Here is a 16,052-nt window from a genome sequence, read left to right on the forward strand (position 1 = left end):
ATACAAAACAGCATTTTTCTTTTTGAATTTTTTAATACGGATATACAAATGTGACCCACAAAAATCCCACCCAGTAACTTTGTGGGTTCTGGTTCATACGATACCAGGAAATGTTTAACCTCTATTGTGGAGAGACAAAAGGTTGTTTTAATCCCACTGTGAGCGGCAGAGAAGACGGGGGGGGGGGTCAGGGGAGGGACGTGGGAGGAGAGAAGGAGGGTTGGTCTAGTGGGTGTGTTGGCGGTGAATGATGGTGGGGGAAAAGGGGGTGTGATTTTTGCGAGGGGATCGGCTCCTCTCCCTCTTCTGTCACTCAGTCAGAAAGAGACACGGAGGAGTTCAGAACCACTGGGATTATGACAAGTGACCTCTGCGTTCTGGGCCCGGATGCACTCACTGACGGGATTTAATCTCACTGACAGATTGAGGTGAGTTGTGTGTCATTTGACACCTGGTTTGTTAAGTATGTTGTCTGGAACATGACTGAGGTTTTGGCCAAACTATTACAACAATGTGTATGTAAAACTAGTGAGGGCTTTAAAAGAGGCTGGGACGTGGCTTGTTTGCTCTCTGAACTGGTTCATGTTTAAGGGTCTTGAAGTTACAATCGTTGTGGTGATGTTGGTGAATGACTGCCAGAGCATGCGGAATCCAGAAGCAGCAAATAATGACACACCTGATGAACTGGGTTCTCCAACTGTTCTCCCTCAGTGCAAGTGAAGCTCCCTTCATTTAGGTGTCACAATGATAGACTCGTAGAGGCCAGGATTTGTGGTTTCTCCCTTGTGTGGATTCCAACCTCCTTTTGCTTTCACCGTGATTCCAACCGCCCAGCTCCTCGCTGAAGTCTGCACTGAAATACTGAGGAGTTCATTCTGTGTATTTATTTACCTCTCGGTGCCCCATCCAATTTTTGAAAAGTAGCAGGTTATTTACACTTAAAACTCTGACTTTGAAAGTTCTCCTATCCCAAAGTCATCTGACTTTTTTTCACATTTACTGGTGCTGCAAGGCGGGTTTCTCATGAGTCAAAACTGCAGCCTTCACTTCCAGAGTTTGACAGCGGCAGGTTCCTTTAAATGATGCTCACATGCTTAAACCAGTTTCCGTCCTTCCCTCTGTGAAAATCCTGCACCTCCACGCTCGCACATCAGTCTAATCCTGCTTATTTTGCTGACTCTTTCGCTCATCTTTGGAGTAGTGTCGTGTCTTCCCCTGTAGATTCGGCTTCTAATGATGCTCATCCCCTTCTGCCGTCTACTTGGGCAACACCGCCACATGAGGAGAGCCTCTGCCGCTTGTTAGGCTGCAGTGCACAGCCCCAGGTCAGCCAGCATGTGCTGAGCCCAGTTACAGTGTCGCGCTTGAAAGTGCACCCCAGAGCACACACACGCTCACTGTCGCTGCGTGCGGCTTGTTGCTACCCGGAGTGGTCTGCAGGGAGTCTCACCTGTGTCACATCAGGCTCTCACTTGTTGGCTCTGTAGGGTGGGACTTATAAGCACATCTTCTTTTAGGTGCAACTGCACAGTATGATTTATAAGACCTCATTTGTTGGGTTTGAAATGTGTAGTCGGTGTGGAAGTTGTACCCTACTTCATGTAGCGGGGGACAGGCCTGCTGTTTAAGGAATCAGCTGCATAACTTGAATAGGTTGGTGAAAAGTTTGGCAATTTGAGAACAATATATTCATAAATCAGCGTAAGTTTCCATGAGAAAAGACAACTAGATTTAGCTTAAAATCAGCCCATGAATCTTTACGACAAACTTTACGGTTCAATTGTACTGATATAATCCACTTTGTTTCTTGTGAGTACAAGTCATTGTTCAAGACCAAGATTCATTTTTATGAGTTTTTGTAAAGCCTGGAATTCTAAGCTCTCCGCTAGTCGGAGGTTATTTTCAGTCAGTGGTCTTTATCCCCACCCCTCATTATCACCATGGTATCTGAGTTGATCTGAGGCCAGCGCAGTGGTGTGGTGGCAGACTGTCTGCCCAGCTTGATGTCACATGGGGAGGTCACTTTTGATGGAATCATTCCGCCCCAGCCGGACATGCAAAGGTCATTTCGTTGTCCTCCAAGCACAGTGAGGCCAGTTGTCTTGTGTGTGGAACAGTGTAGCAGCGTCAAACACCACGGCGCTGTGTCTAATCATCCAGTCCAGCTGGTGTATCGACCATGTTCTCTCAAAAACAAACTCAACTCAGCCTTGGTCATAACTTTTTTCTTTTGTGACCAACACTGCACCTGAGAAGAGGCTTCAGTCTCCCACTCACCGACCACACTCAAGTCGATAACTGTGTTCCAGAAGTAAATTGGATCGGCTTCTCCAGTTATTTTGTCAATCGATTCTTCTCTGTGCGTCTGGCTGTGCCACTGTTGGAGGAAAAAAAAACAGAAACAGCGGTTTGAAAGAGAGGAGCAGTGAAGGGTTGATCAATGAGGACAGTGTGACCTCTGTTCAGGTCACAAATATGGAACTGCTTTGAAAACAGTTTACCGTAGAGCTGGTGGCTTTCACAGTGAGAATATGTGTGTGTGATGTCAGGCCCTGTTTCGATTCCTCACCACGTTTTTCTCAGGTGCCCCATGGATGAAGACGAATGTTAGAGTTTCTTTGTTTGTGTCTCTTCCTTTCAGTTCTTGAAAGATGTACATCATCTTTAAATTTCTACCTCATGAATGATAATAACGTGGTGTACAGTGCTAAACACTCATTGTAGCTGTAACATATTGTCCAAGCAGTTACTATTAAAAAACAAATCAACAAGCCAGATCCTAAATATGTTTTTTTCTTGTCCAAAAGCATAGTGAGAAACTTCAAACGAAGCAGAAACAATCAGTTAAACCCTATCCAAACCACCCTATAATAAATGTCCTTCAACTCTACAAGACTTGATCCCTCATTTCAATTGTGGATACACAAGCATGCACACCGACATGGTCCATCCTGACAAACAGTATAGGGAAATACATTGACCTGGTTCAATGCAGTTTTAGTCTTAACAATGAGAAATATTTGTGATATTTATGAGGTACAACAGAGTCAATCTCAACTTTTTCAGTTGAAGAAAATGTTGCATGTCTTTGATCCATCCATGTTCAAGGATATCTACTTGAGCAAAATCCTTGAGTGTTAGTTAGAGTATCAAAATATGTGTTTATTAGTGCGGAAGATGCTTTATGAGCATAGTTGGCCGGGTAAGGCTGATCATTTCACTGAAATTGGGTGAAAAATGTGGATGTTGTTGAAGCTATCAGTTGATATTATCAGGTATTTCCTCTGTTAGAAATGAAAAAAAAGTTGCACCAAACTTACAGATTTAGGGATCTACAAAGTCAAGAGAAACTCAACAGTGTTCTTATGTGAGCTGTAATTCCGGGGGAAAAAACTCTGCAAGTTTATGAAATAATACCAAAAATGAGGCGTCAGGGAAATGGAACAAACATTTCTCAAAAGTTCCCATTAAGCCGCTTTTGCCTCCTGGCTGACTCAGCAAACTTAAGCAAAGAGCTTTTTCAAATGGTGCAGAAATGGAAAAGGCGAATGTGGAAATAAACTGTGTGTGGGACTAACAAAGGTCATCTAATCTAATCTAATCTAATCTAATCTAATCTAAATCAAGGGCACGACTGAATAAACACGTTTTAAAAGAGCGTTGGTGCAGACTGCCGCTTATGAATTGAACCAAATGCACATTTTTGTTTACATAAATCTTTGCGTGTCACTTTCCACACCTGCACGCTTCCCTCAGTGTGGGTGAACGCAGTGGTACGACACAAGGTCCTGACCTTAAAGTTGAAAGATTTGACATCGATCAGACTGAGCAAGGAAGGAGATAAAAGCACATTAAACCAGAGGAGATGATACAGAAGGGATCGATTATGGCGGTTTAGACAGCGGATAGAGTGAGCAAAAGGTCAGGAGTGTGAAAGAAAATGAAGACTGCAAAGGTAGGGATGAGAAAGTACGGAGAGAATGGCAGCAGCTGATAAGAGAAGAAGAGAAAGAGATGTGTGGGCATGGATTGATGCAGGAGAAGAAGTGAAGGAGACCAGATGGAAGGTGCAGTGAAGATAACAAAAGCCAAAGCTTTGTGTGCTGATAAGTGTTGGAACTTTATTTCTGAGGATGGGATGATGACACACGGTGCTGCTGTGTCTCTCCATCTGGTGCTGGGTCGGTGGTTTACCCAGAGCTGGACGTGACTGGCAAGCATTCAGAGGAAGGCAAACATCAGCAACAGCTCCTTACCCTGTCTGAGTTGAACATGATGTGGCTCCTTAGTGTGTCTTTTTTTGTCCTGAAGCAATCGTCTTGTCGCTGTCTTTCATTAATAGAAGCTACTTTGATTATCACATCATATCTCTATCCAATTGATTTAAGAAATCTTGGTCTCACACTTGGAGTTGCTGGCAGCCTGATCACTTTGTACTTTGTAAATATCTGAGCTGTGACGCTCAAGTGAGAGAAAGCCATGATTGTTTTGATTTTTTATTTAGATTTCTTTAAATTGTGTCAGACAAAATGCCGTGGCTTGAGTGTGTGAATGCAGACTGGCATCTTCTAGTTTTCAAATTTGCACAATTCCAGGTGAAAAGTTCAGATTTGATAACCAGGAAAAGCTTTTGAAATCACGTGCAGCGCTCTGACACGCTGGCCAACTATGTGCTCGAGAAAGATCTATCATGGGTGCATCTGTGGGATCAATTGAAAAGTCTGTTGTGTCAATCCGGACTGAATCAGACCTCCAGGTCAGTTAGTTTGTAAGGACATTTTGCTTTGTCTCTTAAATTGAAAATGTGGGTAAACAAATGTATCAGTCAGTTCACACCAAAAGACACTAAAAACAGTTTTCTCTTCCTCTTGCAGAGAGAGCCGGTGCTGACACAAAGGCGGAGGAGCCGAGCAGGGAATTGTCTGGTAAGTTGGAAACCTTTCTGTCAGATTTGGAATCCGTTTTTTTTTTTTTTTCCAAAATCTCCATCCCATCGCCAACATCATCATTTTCCAAAACAGTTTGAGCCTCCGGCCTTTCACAATCAAACGCTCTTGTTCTTTTCAAAGGCATTTCCCCTCTCGCTGAATGGACAGACAAATGTCAGGCTGTTTGCTGCGGCGGACAAATAATCTCATCCGTGTTGCTGCCAGCATCAGAAATGTATTAATAACAACCCTGTTCGTCCGCCAACACCTTTTTTTTTTTTTTCGCTGCAACACTTTTAGACTCATATTAGCTTCCAGAAGTCCGTGCGCTCCAGCTGTAGCTAAAGGTCACTCGCCTGACTGGCGCTGGTCCAGCGGCAAACTGTGCTTTTGTGGCCACATTTGTCCTGGCAGCTCGATTTGGCAGTCAATTAACAAAATCACACATTTCCAAGGGTCCCATTGTCTGTTTGATGCATATGGTTGTCACGGCAACGCACCCTCGAGACACTTAGCACGACAGAAATAGCACCTAAATTGTGCCCAGTTTCTCTGTTCGTCGCATGTGATGCGTCATAATGGAGCTTTCAGAAGTTGTCGAATTGCACAGTTAGGTGCTGATGGCACTGACAAGCTGTTTTGCAAACGACCCTCTTGTTTCCTTATTCACTCATTCACGCAGCGCTTAAGTGTGTCAGATATCCACTGAGGAGTTGATCTAATGCCCCGCAAGTGTGAAGGGAAGCTATCACCTCGGCATCTCCTGGGCCCGGGAGCACCGCCGAACGCAGAGTTGTGGGACTCCGAGCGCATCTTCCTCCGCTGTTGATGGTGCATTTGTTTTATTTTTGGCGACAGGGGCTTCTCTGCCTCTCAGTTGATGTCTCAAACATCCCCCCCTCTTCCCTGCCTGTCTGGTCGTATCATTCTTTGACTCTTGTCACTGCTCTGTGGTTGTTGTTGTGAGCGTGGGGGTCAATACAACAGTGCTGGAGGCGAGAGAGGCTGAGTCCACATTTTCCAATGGTCCAGTCATACCGGGACACGCTGAATCCGAGCTGCGGTTCTAAACACAGCGAGGCGTGAAGCGTTCATTGTGAGCAGCGGCATTCATGTCCCGGGTTCGTCAATAGAAGCCCGCAGAGGTTTCTGTTTACCTCCACAGTGAACTCTCTCTTTCCCTGCGTTTCTCACGTGGCTGTCGAGGGAGGGGTGTTGTGATGCAGAAGAGCTGGGTTACTGCTGCAGAAAACTCATCAGGCTCATACAATCACACACCTCTTGCAAGGCAGCTGCAGCATAATGTTTGTTCGGTGCGGCACGTTTCAGTTCCTCATTTATTACTCCCATTTGCTGCATGTCCCTCAAAATGAAGGCATCACAAATGCTTTCAATTTACATACACAAGATGGATATGAGGAAGTAACTACGTGGAGCTGACTTCATTAGACTGCAGTGGGGAAAACAAATTCTGTTGCTTCTGCTTTTCCATTTTTTGAATATCAAATTATGAAAGGGGAATCCCTTGACCATATTTGGAGACGCACGGCTTTTCTGGACCATTCAATGTGGCATTTTGGGTCACTAAAAAGACATTTAAAGCATCATAAATATTGAATGGTGTGTTGAAACCCTACAATTCTATTCACCTCACTGTGCATAGATGGCTCTGAAATATCTGTTCGGGTGGCTGAATGTAAAGGGTGGCCATTTCCGCTGCACCAAAAAGGACACTTTGCTGCATATAAGCATGAATAATCACAATTTATGGATTGTCTACTGCCCAATAGAGTTTTGTAAATACCAACATGGTGCAGTGATTCTCTGATACTGGGTGATATGCTGCATTATGTTTAGATGCATCTTGAATAAGGAGGACAAATTGGCGTCCGTTCTGAGGCTTTGGCAGATGCAGTACAAAAGAGCGGATTGTCTGCCGCTATAAAGCATAATTTGCTCTATTTGCCCTCCAGATTACACAAAAATGACTGTAACTGAAACGTAAACATCCACCTTTCTTTCAACACTTTCTGTATAATTGTTGACATCGGGCAAGATCGGGCAAAATATATCAAGATCTATTTATTTATTTACTTACTTTAAATAACTGTTTCGGTTTTATCACTCTTTTGTATGATTTTGATGATATTGTAGTTTTGAGTTTCCATACAAATCCTGAGTATTCTTTGCCAGAACTTGCTTCTTTATTATTCTTATTTATTTTGTTGTGCATTTAGTTTTTCGCCAACTTTTAAACCACAAAGAAAACTTTGGCAGCCCATGATTATCAATAAAGTTTTGAAGTGACGTCACTTTAGCCGTTAGCTCTGTTAGCTCTATGGTGCAGACACTCTTTGGCGTAGCAGGTCCGACTAGGATCACTCCCTCCATGACTCTGTCGTGAAACTGTGTAGTCCAGTTAGAGGCGCATCAAGTTTAAAAACAGCTGGAAGTTGCGCATGTGACCGGCATCTTCAATGTGAGCATGAGGGAAGAGGAGCACCGCGCACCACAGCAGCGCTGCTTTGACTGGCGGACAGATCAGCGCATCAACACACTGTAGCTCTACAGTATAGTGGATAGAAAGAATGTCAGCGAATCCATGTGATGTCATGATTTAATGTCATCACATCGCCCACCTCTGTCTCCGGACAAATGGGATGAAACTGGATCATTTTCCCACGGCACATCTGACAGTCTGTCACGGCACACTAGTGTGACGCCCGGTTGAAAAATGCTGGTAGGAATGTTGATTTGTTGTCGATAAGTACTTCTCTGGGAATTCCATGTACGTGTGTTGATACTTAGCCAAATAAAACCGATTCTGAGTAGATCTTATCTGCTTGTAGCAAAGCTTCAACACTAGCGGTGTCATAGGTCACATGATCTACATAACCCCGCATCGACTCGGGCCATGTTAAATGACTGGAGTGAGATAGGAGCACCAGTCAAGTCTCGGAGCGATTTTGTTCAAGTGTTTTGTGAGTTCTAATGAACAAGACCAGTTGCTGTAACTGAGACAAATTGCCCGGAATTATAGTGGTTGTTTGGTTGAATGGGTGCTGTAATTATTTCTTGTTGAGAATATGTGACGCGTTTCTGTAGGCACTGCTACTGTTGAGGCGCTAATACCATCCTGGAAAGGTTCAAATCTCATTTGTATTCCTGGCTAAATGTGGCTGCTCCTCCCTCCTTGTTCTCTGGTCTTAAAAAGCAGAAGCTCCCTCCCCGAACCTGGAGAGAAAGCTGTGGTTCTGAACCCAGCAGAAGGATTCTTCCCCACGCTGAGGCCCTCCGGGCTGCTCCCAGCTCTCAGGTCTGGCACAGAGACCCGCAGATTTGACTCTGGTGTCTGTTTGATAGCAGCCTGCCAGTCATCTGACTCTTGAGTGTCAACGCTGCTGCTGGTGCATGTAATGTTGCCGTGAAAGAAGCCGGGTGTGTGTTCTTCCGTGAGTTGTGCGTCGTTGGCGAGGCACAGACACGACTCAAGTGTCGGAGAGACGGACATGAATAAACAAACAGAAGAATAGATGGATACAAAGAAGGAGTGAAAGCAACTGAGTGAAAGAGGTCAGTGAGGCCGGTCCTGAGGGGCTCCGGCTCTCCTCTTCCATCCACAGCGCGGTGTAGAAAGTGGGCTTTGTTGCCCACCTGAGTCAGTGTTTCAGACTCTGCGGGGGGAGGAAGGGGGTTGTTGTTCTATATCCGGAACTCCTCTTCCTCCTCTCACCTGCCCAACCTTCCTCCAGGCTCAGTTCTCTCATCGACTCCTCTGTTGCCACCGTCAGCTCGCTTGTTTGGATTCTCTGGCTGTTTACCGTCATCACGATGGAACACGCTGCACTTTAAACTCCATTTGAATGCTGAAACAATTAGACTGTCACTTCTTCATTTCATCAACAGAGGCAGCTCTGTCGCCGGGGGAGACGAGAGGAGAGCTGTTTGTATTTGAAATCACAGTGTGCGATGGAATACACATATCTGTGGTGAAGAGTGGATGGATGTGCTGCTGCAGCAGTAGACGTGACCTGTCAGACTTTCAGCTCAGGCCCCATAGGTTTGGATTATTATCCCTGTTCACATTTATAAACAATGAAATCCTTGTTTACAATTCAGCTGCAACGGTGAATGAGGGGCTGCTATGGTGAGAGTGTCCATGCTGACTCAGTGGGATGACTCGTTCAGAGACAGTTTGACCAGTCGCTGAGGACTGGAGCGAACAGGTCACACCGTATAATGCATCGACTTCAGAAGATCAGTAGTTACACGCAGAGGTCGACTGGCGGAGGGTGATGAAGGTAACATATTCCTTGGACTCTAAGAAATGCAGACAAAGCTTCATGTGAACACACGCGTAGGTCTGCGCTCGCACAGACTCCATGAATCATTCAATGGGAAGCATCAGGTCGAGGCAAAGCTATTATGGATTCATGATCTCGCTCAAGGACGGCAGGACCCCTGACCCCGAAGAGCCCTGGAGTCTGGAGACCTGTACCATACGGGAAATGAATACTCCAAATTACGGTCATTCAACTAGCTTTCATCTTAGAGCTGGGCTGATTTAGGGACCCCATTTTTGTCTGAGGAGGAGTTGCGTTTTCAGAGAGAGAGAGATGTGTATACATGTTTTTAAGACAGGAAATTGAGCAATGGCAGGTTGTAGAAATTAAATATATTCAAAAGATAATATAAAACATAACATAACATTTTGGTTCTAAACTAAAATTTGATTTTTTTCAAAATCAAGATGCTGGTTCTATAATGAAAAATTGAAGTTAAATGAAAAGAGGCAATACTTGAAAGACGTGTCAAAAAATTCTTAAAATAATTATTACCTATTTTAGGTTAATTTGGAAGTCATTTAGAAACAGAAAAGAGCATTTTTTGTGTTGTTGTGTTTAAATGTCATGTTATAATGCAGAAAAACTTCCTCTCAGATTAACACTTGTGGTAGATGTCTGTGCCTTGCTATGCTCAGATAAATGCTCTTCAATTTGTCTGGATTATACTGCCTATTATATATAGGACATGGTGCTTTTAGAAGATGTATCGTTCTGCTATGTGTTAAAGCTGCGATTCATTGTGCTGCCATGTTCAAGGCCTGTGGAGAAGTACAGAAGCATTTCCTTCCCTTGAGGCCACTTCCGCTCACCTGTACAATAGACACAAACGCAGCTATCAGATAAAGAAAAAGTTATGTATTAACAGCCGTATATATACCAATAGACATAAGCAGTGAAACCTTCAGTGTAAGTGAGAGCCATGTCACTGCAGGGATCAGTGTTTGTGTGTGACGGGCAGCTTGTTTTCAGATTGTTATTTTTGATTGGGCCTCTGTTCTGTGAAGATGGAGCGCTGCTTGTCTGAGCCTTCAGCCTAAAACTCTGGACCAAAACAACCCCCCCCAAGTGATGGATGGATTTAGAAATATGTCTGAGCTTATAAAAACTCCACACTGCCCCATATTTCATGTGAATCCTCACTGTGGGAGATATCAGCAACATCCACAGCCACAACAACGGCAAACTGAATTTCTATTTCTTTTAGTATTTTTAGTGTGAAACACTTTTGTAGTTCACCACCAACTTCATTTTCACGAGAAACTTTTTTCTTCAAATCATTCATTGAATTCCCTTCCATCTTCATCAATGATAACAAACATGAGCCTCTTGAATGTGTCAACAATAACTTGACAATATAACCTTTGTTTTGTTATTTATTGAGAGCTGTGTTTTGCTTTTTTTTTTTTTTTTAATAGGCAGTTTGGCATGTTGGCAAAGTCTGAGTGCGTGTAGTTCCTGACCCCTGATAATGGGGTTCACAGCTTTCTTCCCATTGACCACCTGTGATTGATACTGACCACTGCGAAACATGCCTCACATTGTTTAGGCACTTGGTCACATATACCAAGAGTGCTGAATCTTCCCGCCGTTGTCACACTTTTGTGCCGTGGAAGATAATTTTAACAGAAAAGTATTTTAAACCGCCAACTCCTGCTTGTGTCTTTTATCTTCCGAAAGGGAATGATTTGATTTTCTCACACTTTGAAAGGACCATTGTTTGTGTCCTCTGTGTCTGCGATTGGATGGCGAGTGCTTTTTGAAAGCAGCGGAGGGGAAGTGATTTGTATTCACCTGCCGCATCTTGAATGGCGCTGAGGAGGGGCTCGGCGAGAGCGAGTGGGCCACGACATTGCTTCCTTTATGTGATAATTGATGGCACCGACATTCACACACATTGTCAATACCTTTAAAAGTTGTAGGAAGAAGGGCTGATGGAAAATAGATGCAGTTGAAGATCAGTGGTGGCTGACAGGTGAAGGCATGGAGGCGCCGCTCTCACACGTATGCGTGTCTCTTGTCAACATCCACTCCTGCTGATGAATTCCTTTTCTAATCTTCCCTCTTTTCCTAGCTCTGCTGGACAACTCCATTATTCTGTCGGCTGCACAAAGGAGACAAAGTGGAACCTGGGACAGGCAGTAATGAGCAACTCCTCTTACAGTGTTACGTATAGACGCAGCCTTTCCGAGACAATGGAGGGTTTTGAGGGGTCTCGAGCCTCTGAAGCCCCGGCTTTGATGGAGCTTCCTGGCAGTGGGATCCAGTGTTAGCCTGGATTGTGAAGTGGGAGCTGCGGGTTCAGGGAGGGGGCGAGGACCCTCCTCTGTGACCTTTCGCAGACACAGGTGGGATGGAGATGCTGGATAAAAGAGGAGGAGCAGAAGGGGAGGTGGCGCTCAATAGCACTAGACCCTGCTGACTCTGTGCACCTGCAGGGGATTTTCTCACCATTATTTTCTCACTGGTAAATTACACGTTCTGGTAACTTGCAGTGGTAACTGATTGTTCCAGCGTCAGCGTTGGCACTTTGTTATCTGATGTTGTTGGCAGATTCCGCCAGACTGCACGGTGCCACACAAAGCTGTGGCGGCTCTAAATGACCATCGCCGCCCGCCGTGTGGACTGGATCAGCACAATTCACCCTGAACACAACGTGTCATGCTGTTTTTCTAGATGTCCATTAGCTGTAGACACGCAGCAATCACATACCAACACTGGTTTGTTTTGTTGTTGACAAACAGCTGACTGTGGAATTCGTCGTCAACAAAACATTAAAGCGTTTTACATTTCTCTGTATTCTGCACTGTAGGCAGGAAGTACAACAAATAAACTGAGGTGGAAAATATGTGCCTTATAGCTATTGCTATGCAAATCTCCAGTACAACAGGTGACTGACAGGATTATAACGGAACCAGTTTGTTATGTATTTACTGCTGCATGAACAAGTACAATTTCAACAATAAAAGTGGCAACAAACATGAACAGCTGACTGCAAATAATAAATACAACAACTGCTGTTCTACTACGCGACTCTAGTCTGCCTGCAGCAACTTAACAAGTAATGTTACTTGTGATATTGTATCTGTCATTAGTATAGCTGCATCAACCATAAACACATTTAGAACAACGTCAAGAAACATTTAAACTCTATACTTAATACTGTATGATACCTCTCACAACACAATAGGTTCTGCTGTGGCATTCAAACATCCACAATGATGGTTTGATTCACTACAACAACACAAAACAGTCCCTCAATAAACATTTGAAAATATGTTTTCTGCCTGACGTTTCTCGGCATCTCAAACATTTCATTCAAAACACGCAGCTGTCGGTTGTCTGCGTGACTTTATTCCCCACGTTCGGCCTCACACAGACTCTTTGTTACGCCGGTGAGCTTGAAGTATCTCCACATATTGGCCCCATCTTGAGAGACCCCTTGCCTGTGGAGTAAGCCGTCCGGTGCAGACATGGTGGCAAACTGAGATTCTAATCACCCTTCTTTTGTGGAGTTCACTGGAGGTCAATGCGTTTTTGAGGGCAAAGCAGATGTCAAGCGTACAGTTTCTCACCAAGGTTAACAAAGAGATGACAAATGAGCTTCTGCCTCTTTTTTCCCTCCTCTATCTTGAAAGCGTTGACATCCCTTTGGAGATCTGACGGCATAAGTGCATTTCCATGGATACAGAGTGTCCTTTCAGAATGTTCTCTCGGCTCCAATCTTTGCATTTTCCGCCGTTAGGATTATAAATCCAATTTTACCGCCATAATAAATGTTTGCCTCGCACTCTCCTCATGCAGGAATGCTAGCGCGTCTCCATTTCAAAGCCTCCCTGCCTCTCAGCAGACGGGTTTGTGTGGATGACATTATGTTCAACAATGTCATGTGTCTGCTGCTAATGATGTGTGTTGCCCAAACCTTTTGAGGGACGCTCAGGCTGCCAAGTGCTCTCCAGTCTCCCGTATTCAAGCCTCTCTACCTGGGCCGTGGACTTGCATCGCTAACAAGGATGCATATGCAAATCGATGTTTCAAATCCGTGTTCACAGACAAGCTGGCTGCTCCTGGAATTTCATCTTTCAAGCTGTAATTATCATTTTGGGACTGCTTTCAGATAAAGGTCAAGTCGCTGCTGGTGCTTCTCTCCCTGATTTCACTCTAATGAACGGCTTTAAAAGTGTGTGAGGTCACTTCATTTTGCAGTAATGAGCTTCCACGCATGTCCACCGGCATACTTTCAGTCCAATTAAAGCAAAATCAATGCTTCTCCTTCCATTTTGTTCTGACTGGCTAAGTTCTCCACCGTGCAGAGGGAGGCAGCCGCTCGCACAACTAACACTTGTAGAGACAAACCACAAGTAAAGCAGCAACAATTAAAGCCCTAAAACAATTCAAATGATGAAATGAACAACCTCTTCTGCTGACTGGACTTCAACTCTCACAGCTCCAACTTCTGCAACATCAGCAGCAGCAGCAACTGTTTACAGTGACTGTTATTGCTGCCGCTGTTTCTGAAATATCCGTTTATCTTGTTATTGTCTACGACTTCATCCACCGTTGCTGCTGCTGGTACTTCTATGATAATGAACTGTGCTATTGAAATAATTATTGCAAAGGATTGTGAGCGGTGACGTATTTAGAGTACAACAGTATAAAACTAATGCTTTCCTAACTTCAATAACAGTTCTACTACTCCGAAATCTCTTAAAACCCTTCTGAAATTCTGGAAAATCTGTCTAATCTTTAGCACGAGTGTTTGTAGTGTGGACTCTAGCTTTACACTGCAGATGTCAAAATCCGTTTTTTTGCAAGTGAAAACATTGTTTATTTTTAGCGATGTGATCTTCAGCGGTCAGGATGAGCTAATCAAAGGTAAAAAGAAAAACATTTTTTATCCTTGATATTTCATAACCAGAATGTGAATCAGAATCAAATTGATTGCCATGGTTAGTGGGGATTCCACCAACTAGGAAATTGGTTCGCAATAAAGTGCTGTGAGTAAAATAAAATAAAATAAAATAAAATAAAAGCTGAACAAAGGGTGATCACAAATCTTTATCTCTTTATCTCTGTCAGTAGATGCAGGTAAAATGAAAATAGAAAACACTTAACTGACGTCATGCTGGAAAATTGCGCAATATGTGTGTCAAATAGTCTGAGAACTGATTTTAAACCAAACCAAAATTCCAGACTGTAGATGCAAATCAGCCCCAACAAAGTCATCGTCACTGTGGATTTGTTCAGAGGGCAGCACTCCCTGGTCTCAGCCTCTGATTCACCTGCTGTGTCGTGTTTTCCAAGTTCATGTTTGTGAGCCACATGAGGGTTGAACTGATTAGCCACTTGCATCAGGTGCTGTTTTAATAGCTCCACAGTGATCTGCTAACTTCAATTAAACAAGTGTTTACTGAACTCAATTCAATCTGGTTATTAACATTGCACTTCATGCACTGTTCTGCGCCATGACTCACACTTGAACTGCTGCTTCCAATAATGCACACCTGAGCAAAATGTGGCCAAAATTCCACATAAAACACAGAGATTTGAAAACGTTGACACAAAACACACTGCCTTCTCGCTGACTCCCAATGTTTGTTGCTTAACTTCAGTGTGACATCAACTATAAACAGCATAAAGAGTACTGCAACTAATGCTTTCAACACAGCTATTGTCACTGTCTGGTACCAGTTGGTGTGTTGTGTTCTGCTGCGTGGGTTTGTTGGCAGACGTTTTCAGTGGCTGAAGTGGATTGAAGGACGTTGTGGCCGGGTCACTGGACGATTGCAAGTCTTCATTTCACTCACATGCTCAGAGGTTAATTTGGTCTCTTTAGAAAAGCGGCCTCAATCTAGAATTGTCCTCATTCACCCACCAGTGGCTCAAATGATCTGCAGCACTGTGAAAACATGAGAGACCTTCCGATTTATCTGGGCCGGTTGGTTATCTGAGAGAGCCAAAGTGGACTGAATCACAAGTGTCCTCTTAGATAAGGCGGCGCTGTCATGTGACTTACACGCGAGATTTGCGGCAGGTTTGATGATAGCAACACTGCTTTCAGTTCCATTTAAGGTTCCGCAGGCGGGAATTTCCTGGGGTCTGTTTTGCAGGCCCGATTCCATCTGCATGCTAAAGAGTGGCCGTCGTCTCTGAAGCGCCAGCGCTGATTAGCATTTGGGCAGAGGGGACGGAGAGCTGATCCCAGAGTGTTCCAAGGAAGCTCGCTTGAATGCAAGTGTGAATCTCAAAGACGAAGCAGAGTAATGGCCGGACATGTTCTTTTTGTTGCGGATCACTGTTACAATTGAGAGCAGGAGAGGATTATTGCTTCAAGAGGCTCCTGACTATTTATTAGACACTGCAATAACATCCTGCACCAGTTGGCTCAAAAAAAAAAATCCTGTATAAAAGTGTTACTAGAGGGCACTTTCAACACATTGTTGTTCCATTATTGTCGGAAAGTAAAGTACAAGTGCATTTAAAGTGGGGATGGCTCAATGCTGCAACCTTGAGGATCGGTCGATTACTTCTACCTGTCACTCAAAAAATTGTTTACTACTTCACACTGACACTTCAAAAGACCACACCGCTGAAGTTGTGCACACTTGCTTTAGCTTTATTTAAACATAAAGCTTTTAAAGGCAAAAATACAAGTGTCACAGGGAAAAATATTGACGTAGTTGAACAAACATAAAAATACAAGGCTTCACACCTTATGTGACGCACCATTGTGAAATCAAAAAAACATTACAGCCTGTAACGCAAAGGGGAAATTGCAGAC

At 43.9% G+C, this 16,052-nt stretch overlaps 1 protein-coding gene across 18 annotated transcripts in view; it reads left to right on the top strand.

Moving 5' to 3' along the window:
* The first annotated feature begins 316 nt into the window (after window positions 1-316).
* The window catches only part of LOC128771363 (neuronal cell adhesion molecule-like), a 53,227-nt gene continuing 37,491 nt past the window's right edge, over window positions 317-16,052 (top strand). For all 18 annotated transcript variants that reach the window (XM_053886772.1, XM_053886764.1, XM_053886768.1 and 15 more), the window contains exons 1-2: window positions 317-428; window positions 4,875-4,925. The gene's annotated coding sequence lies outside the window, so the exon portion shown is untranslated. The remainder of the gene's footprint in view (window positions 429-4,874; window positions 4,926-16,052) is intronic.

This window comes from Synchiropus splendidus, chromosome 14 (genome assembly GCF_027744825.2).
Source record: "Synchiropus splendidus isolate RoL2022-P1 chromosome 14, RoL_Sspl_1.0, whole genome shotgun sequence".
NCBI lineage: Eukaryota > Metazoa > Chordata > Actinopteri > Syngnathiformes > Callionymidae > Synchiropus > Synchiropus splendidus.